The following is a 6,000-nucleotide window of genomic DNA, read 5'->3' as shown; positions in this document are numbered from 1 at the left end:
TTCGAAGAAACTTCATTTTTTCAACTCTTTGCGCTTCCCGTTATCGACGCTCGCGTACCGAGGCTCAGTGGCCTATGATACTGCGGTGTTTCAAGATCGCTGTGGATAATCTGACCTTTATCGTGGATTAGCTCATCCCCGTCGCCCCCTTGAAGACCCAACGAATTTCCTCAATTATTAGATGCTGGCTTCAACAGCAACGTTTGGGCATGCGACTATCGCGGGTAAAGGAAGGAACGGACGCGCCAACGGGGAAAGGAGGAAAGAGGAATGAACTCGCACGAGGCAGAAGGGCACGGGGAGCGTTATCAGGGAAAAGTTCTTTGCCACCGGACCCCTCCGTCGCTCGGATAAATATTCTTTAAATATTTCAATTTCATGCGCTCGCACTTGCCGAGGAATAAAAAGTACTCGCATCCCCCGGCCTGCTCGGAAAAGGCGAGGAGAAGAAAAAAACTGGGAGTTTCCAGATCCTCCATCGTTTGCAAACAAAAACCCACCGAACTTGAAGCCAGCGATAGCGACGATCGCCCGTTATTTGTCATGAAAATAGTCGCCGCGTCGACTCTCCTCGAAATCTAATCACAGATGCATATTTACTGGACGAGATATTGACACAAATATGTTCTCTTGGAAGAAAACAGACACAATCAAAGTTCAAGGAATCAATGTTTTCTCTCGGCGAGCGCTTTATCGTCGTCGGCACTCGTTCACTCGCCACTGTGTGCGTGGCCACGGACTCGTCCTCGCTGCTTCGTAAGCCCCAATTCCGGAGCAAAACTCCCATGCCCCGTGCACGCTTTCCTCGAATTTCCCATCGCTTTTCTTTCGGCTAAGCTTCCACGAAAAATCATCCTCGACGCTCGCGCGCGTCGTTGTACTCGCGGAGTTTGCCCGCGCGATGCGGGACAGATCTCGTCACACTTTCAACTCTTAAATTACTCTTTTCCTTCATTATTCCTTATTACGCGACGGACTTGGTTATCGCTGCCAATTTTCTCCCCGCCCTTCGTCGCCCCCGGTTTCTCTCTTTTATTCCATCTTTCATTAAACGCAGAATCGACGTGAATGGGTTAATTGGGTGAAGTTCGAGGCTAAAATATGTCGAGATTCAAACGAGACTGAAAATTTTCTTAAAACCTCGTTGTGAATAGCGCTGTACCGAACGGCCAACCGTTTCTTCACGGCGGTTCGCTTTCCATCGAATTCACGCATGATAGCGAATCAATGCGACGAGTGATTGAGGAATCGTGATGGATGAGAGCGCTCGATCAACGGCGGAAAATATTCGGTGACCTCTTGTACCGTCCTCCGCGCGAGAATGTCATTTCTCTCGTAATACCGCGATACCGATTGTGCAAATGTGTGTTATACGATCATTTCGAATTTCATGGAACTTGGATCGAGCCAATCGACTGCAGATTGCATTCGCGCTGCCGCTTGACAACGAAACAAAAGTGTGCCGAGGAAGCCCATTTTCGAATCGGAAATAAATAATTATTTGGGAATCTAATCGTTGCACGAATCCTCCAAGGTGTGACTCTGGAAATAGATTGACTAAAAATTCGAACAGCTGAAATCTCGAGTTTATGTACTTCGAATGATAACATGGGGAGAGGATTCGACCAGAGCTTCGAATGTCGAAAATAAGTAAAGTAGAAACTTCAAGGCTCGAAGCACGTTTACATCGAAAATAGAATGCAACAATGGCCGATGGAACGACGACTGAAATATAAATTTTCCGAAAATATGCAAAATATAAATTAATAAAATACCGATTTCGAAAATATAATAACGGAAGACCAAATAGTATCACTGAGGTTGAAGTACTGAAAGACCGAAAAGTCGCGAACGGTCACATGGCGAAACGCTAGAAAGTCGACCGATCGGAATAAAGAAAGGCGGCGGAGCTCAAAAAATACACGCTTCTCACTCACTCGGACCGGTGATCCCCAATTTCAAACATCGCCTTTTCGAGCCATCGCTATTCCGCATATCTCGAAAAATTCAATTTCGATTTTTTCCTCCTCTATATATTCTGGTCTGTTCATAAAACAACTACTCTCCATTTTGAATTCGAAAAAATGAACTTTTGCAAATTCGTGTGGTCTGCTATAAAACTGCATTCGAAATGCAAACCATCGAAATACATATTTTCGAGTAAAAAAACGAATTCAAGGTATTCCTTTCCCGTGACCGTATTTTTCGGTGGCGCAGATTGGCGCACTCGAAATTTGGACCGATTCCGAACCTCTGAGAATATAGGAAAAGCTTCTGCTATTTTTCCAACTTCTATTCTTGTATGAGGAATTTAGAATTATTTAGTACATGAATTATTGAATAGAAACGTGGTGACGATGGAATCTCCATAAGCTCCCGTATAAATTTTACGATTTTCCAAGTTTTTATTCTCCATTATATGTTCGTTAAGGTAACTCCTGTACTGCATGCTAGTCAAATGAATGCTAAATTTTCAAAACGCTTTTAGACCAAGTTCAACGTACCGATTAAACTTATTGTTAGTAGATCCGTATTCGAGTATATTTTATTAACGTGAAAAAATATTTAAAACGATAGTTTTGCAAAACTATAAACTGATGGATGCAAATTTCCATGATGACACATTTTCTTCACAGATATTTTTCAAAGAATCATCTGTATTTTTTAACCGATTTTATTGCACCAAGTCTCATTTTGTTCCTCACCTGATCCTCTACCAATTCACCACGTAAATTTCCCTTTAAACTCATTCCTTCGGAGATTATATTAATGAAAAAGTGTTTTCACTTAATGAACAATTAGCTGCAGCAGTGAAACGATAAAGTTGAAAAAACAACTACACGGTGGATTCCTAGAGGACCGGTTGACGAAAAAAATGAGACTCGTTGCAACAAAATCGATGAAAAAACGCAGATAATTCTTTGAAAAATACCAGTGAAAATGTGTCAGCGTGAAAATTTGCATTCATCAGTCGATGGTTTTGCAAAACTAGCGTCTTTAATATCTTCACATCTTAATAAGATGTAATACAAATCCACCAACAATACATTTAACCGGTGCGTTAAACTTGGTCTAAAAGCGTTTTACTTAACTGTAATTAAGAATCATTTATTTCTACGATATTCGGGTTCGCGAAAGGACTATACATTAAGGAGTTTCGGTACAGAAGTCAAAATATTAAGAAATTGATCAAATTTGGTGATAATGTTCTTCAACATCAAGTGCGAAAACTCAAATTTTTTCAAAATTTTCTTCGACTTAGTTATCGAGTAATTACGCATTAAAGCAGATTTATCATGCCCGGAATGTATACCTATATATATGGAAACGCTATGCTTATACACGTAAACTTTAGTGATCAATAACTCGATAACTGTGTAGAAGAAAAATCTTAAAAAATTTGTGTCGTCAAATTTGGCACTAAAGAATATGTTCACCAAATTTTATAAAATTCTGAACTTTTTGAATTTTTTAATTTTTTTAGCATGGATTAGCATGGCAACATTGTATCGTCTGTACCGAAACTCCTTAAAGAACGAACATTCGATTGAACACAAATCTGCTAGACAGTCAATGAAGAATAAAAATTTCGAATTTATCCCCAATCTGACATGATCGAGCGTTCCCCAATTGGGTTATTCGGCATATCGAACCCCACCCAGCGTATTCAACATCGTATAAAAAAAAAAAAAATACGATTACAATCATAATCCTCATCGTTTTGAAGGGGCTGAGCGAGCGACGCGACGTGCCGAGCGAGTAGTTCCAATGATACGAATTAATGTCTTCCCCGTCGTCGAATACTTGCACACGTGATCCCGCGTACTAGCGCTACTAATCGGTATGAGGCGGAGGGAGATGGAGTCCGTTAGAAACGTTGATAGAAAGAGTGGAGGGAGTGAGTGACAATGGGAGGGCGAGTAAGTTGGATCAAGTTTGGACTCTCGTCTCGATTGTTCGTCATCGGGTCAACGGTCACAGTTTATCTGTCCTGAGGCGAAGCTCAAGCCGCGAGGAATTATGGTAGCCGAGTCGTCTAAGTCGAAACTTTTAGAGCCTGGCCCGGCGGCCCTAATAAGCCGAAAAAGCTTGTAAAATTCATTGCCTTTTTTCCGCCTTCCAATTCCCATGAATGCGGAGCCTCAAGAGGGTTACGGAACTCGGCGCAGAGCTCCGGGGACAACGACTCAGGGCGACGAGAGTAGTGGGAGCTGCACGGTAGATCCGGGGCCGAGAGATCGAGCTGCGCAGTAGGCGGAGAGTGGCGACGAGGCCGGACCGCTGGGGCGCTGCGTCTCCGAAGAATCCCTAAAGCGGTGTCTGGAGCCGAATCGCTGTGGCCAAAAACGATTGAGTTATCTAATCGAGGGGTCGCGTCAAAAAAAAGAAATTGAGGAAAAAAGCTTTTTACGCTGATTCAACAATGTGCTAGACGCGCAGCGATAAACTTACGAGAGATACAAAAACGATTGCAACAATTTTTTAGCTGGCAGCGCCGATTTCAATTTCTCGGAAGGATGCGACGCTTCTCGATGTTATCTTGAGACCCGGTGACCCGCGGCGTCATCCTCCCAGCACCGGGATCGCACGCGCTCCCTCCTGGGGCACTTGGCAACGGCGATCTATCGATCCCCTGACTCTCGCTCGACTCTCTTCGATCCCATTTCTAATTCGTCCTCACTCCCATTATCTCCGACGGAGTTACTCATCGTCGAGGAGTATCGCTCGCTCGCTTTCGTCGCCGATATCCACGCGCCGCTCCGACGACCGTCCTCGCGTAGATCTTCGCCTGCGAAAGGTCGCTAATTTACGCAACAAGACCAGTCCCGATAACGCTTCTATCGCTTGCTCGATTACAAGAGTTAATAACGTGCGTCTGAATTTTCAACTGTGAAAAAAAGTCTTTCACCAAACCGAGGCTCCGAATGCACGTCAATCCTGCTGTGTCAGTTTTCCGGACGAAAAGTCCATCGGATATTTGGGAGAAAAAACTATTTGCCGCGGGGCACGATAAAATCAGGGAAATCAACGCCTCCCGATACTGCGACGGCCCTTGGACCAAATTTCGATGAAATTCCGGTGAAATTTTGGAAAAACAACCAAATCTGGAAAATATTGGCTCTGGGCTACGCGGCAGGTGCAAAACCACCTTCGGGAATAACCTGAAATCCAAAAAAAAAACATTTTTTAAGATTTTCATTCTCGCTTATGAAATGAGGACAGAAAAAGATTCTTATTGAAAAAGGAAGAAAAAAGACTTGGAGGGGACACTTTCCAGGGTTTAATGCAATGAAATTAAAATTATTACGAAATCCGACGAAAATAGAATTAATTACACACCTTTTCGCTCGCTGTGAAATTTAAAAAAAAAAAAACGAAAAAAAAGTCGAGTCTCTGGAGTCCATTATTAATGAGATTGCATGCGAAATATAATTAAGAACTTTGGTGCACACGAGAAATTGTTTTATAAATGAAATCACTTTTGCTGGAACGAAAATCAGCTCGACCCTACTTGGGATAATAGTTTGCTAATCTCTCATCGAATTTCCATGCAAATCGATCGAACGCGCTTCCCAAGATTTCGTGTTCACAGCTCGCCGAAAAGCCCGAGTACGAGTTTCACACGATAACTTCGTTGCTAACACCGCGCCGTGACCCTTAAATTTCCTTACCTCACTCGAGCTGGTAAAAACATTGGAATAAATTCGAAAATCATCCATTTTCTCTCTTCAGACGTTTCGCAACTGAAAACAAACTTTTTTTCGGGCTCAAACTGCACTTTTGTGAGCGAAAAAAGTCAATAACTGTAACAGATAAATTCTTGTGATGCCGAATTCATGCGATTGTTTGGCTTTGTTACAATGACCTTGAACAGTTGCGAGCAATTCGATCGCACTGTTATCGAAATCCATCTGGTGGCAGTTCTTCAAACGATCGTGCAAACATATCACCGTTGACTTGACTAACACTTTCATTTAATAATTTAAAAAAGAAACGAAA

The 6,000-nt window shown here is 42.6% G+C and overlaps 1 long non-coding RNA gene across 1 annotated transcript; it reads right to left on the bottom strand.

Moving 5' to 3' along the window:
• Positions 1 to 3,489: 3,489 nt before the first annotated feature.
• LOC122407633 (uncharacterized) lies at positions 3,490 to 5,737 on the bottom strand. Its single transcript, XR_006260243.1, has 3 exons — positions 5,673 to 5,737; positions 4,453 to 5,162; positions 3,490 to 4,334 (listed from the first exon to the last, which is right to left on the bottom strand). It is a non-coding gene; the product is annotated as an uncharacterized lncRNA (long non-coding RNA).
• Between the last annotated feature and the right edge of the window lie 263 nt (positions 5,738 to 6,000).

This window comes from Venturia canescens, chromosome 3 (assembly GCF_019457755.1).
Source record: "Venturia canescens isolate UGA chromosome 3, ASM1945775v1, whole genome shotgun sequence".
Classification (NCBI taxonomy): Eukaryota; Metazoa; Arthropoda; class Insecta; order Hymenoptera; family Ichneumonidae; genus Venturia; species Venturia canescens.
Note: the sequence above shows the minus strand (reverse complement) of the source record. Positions and strands in the feature narration are given on the sequence as shown.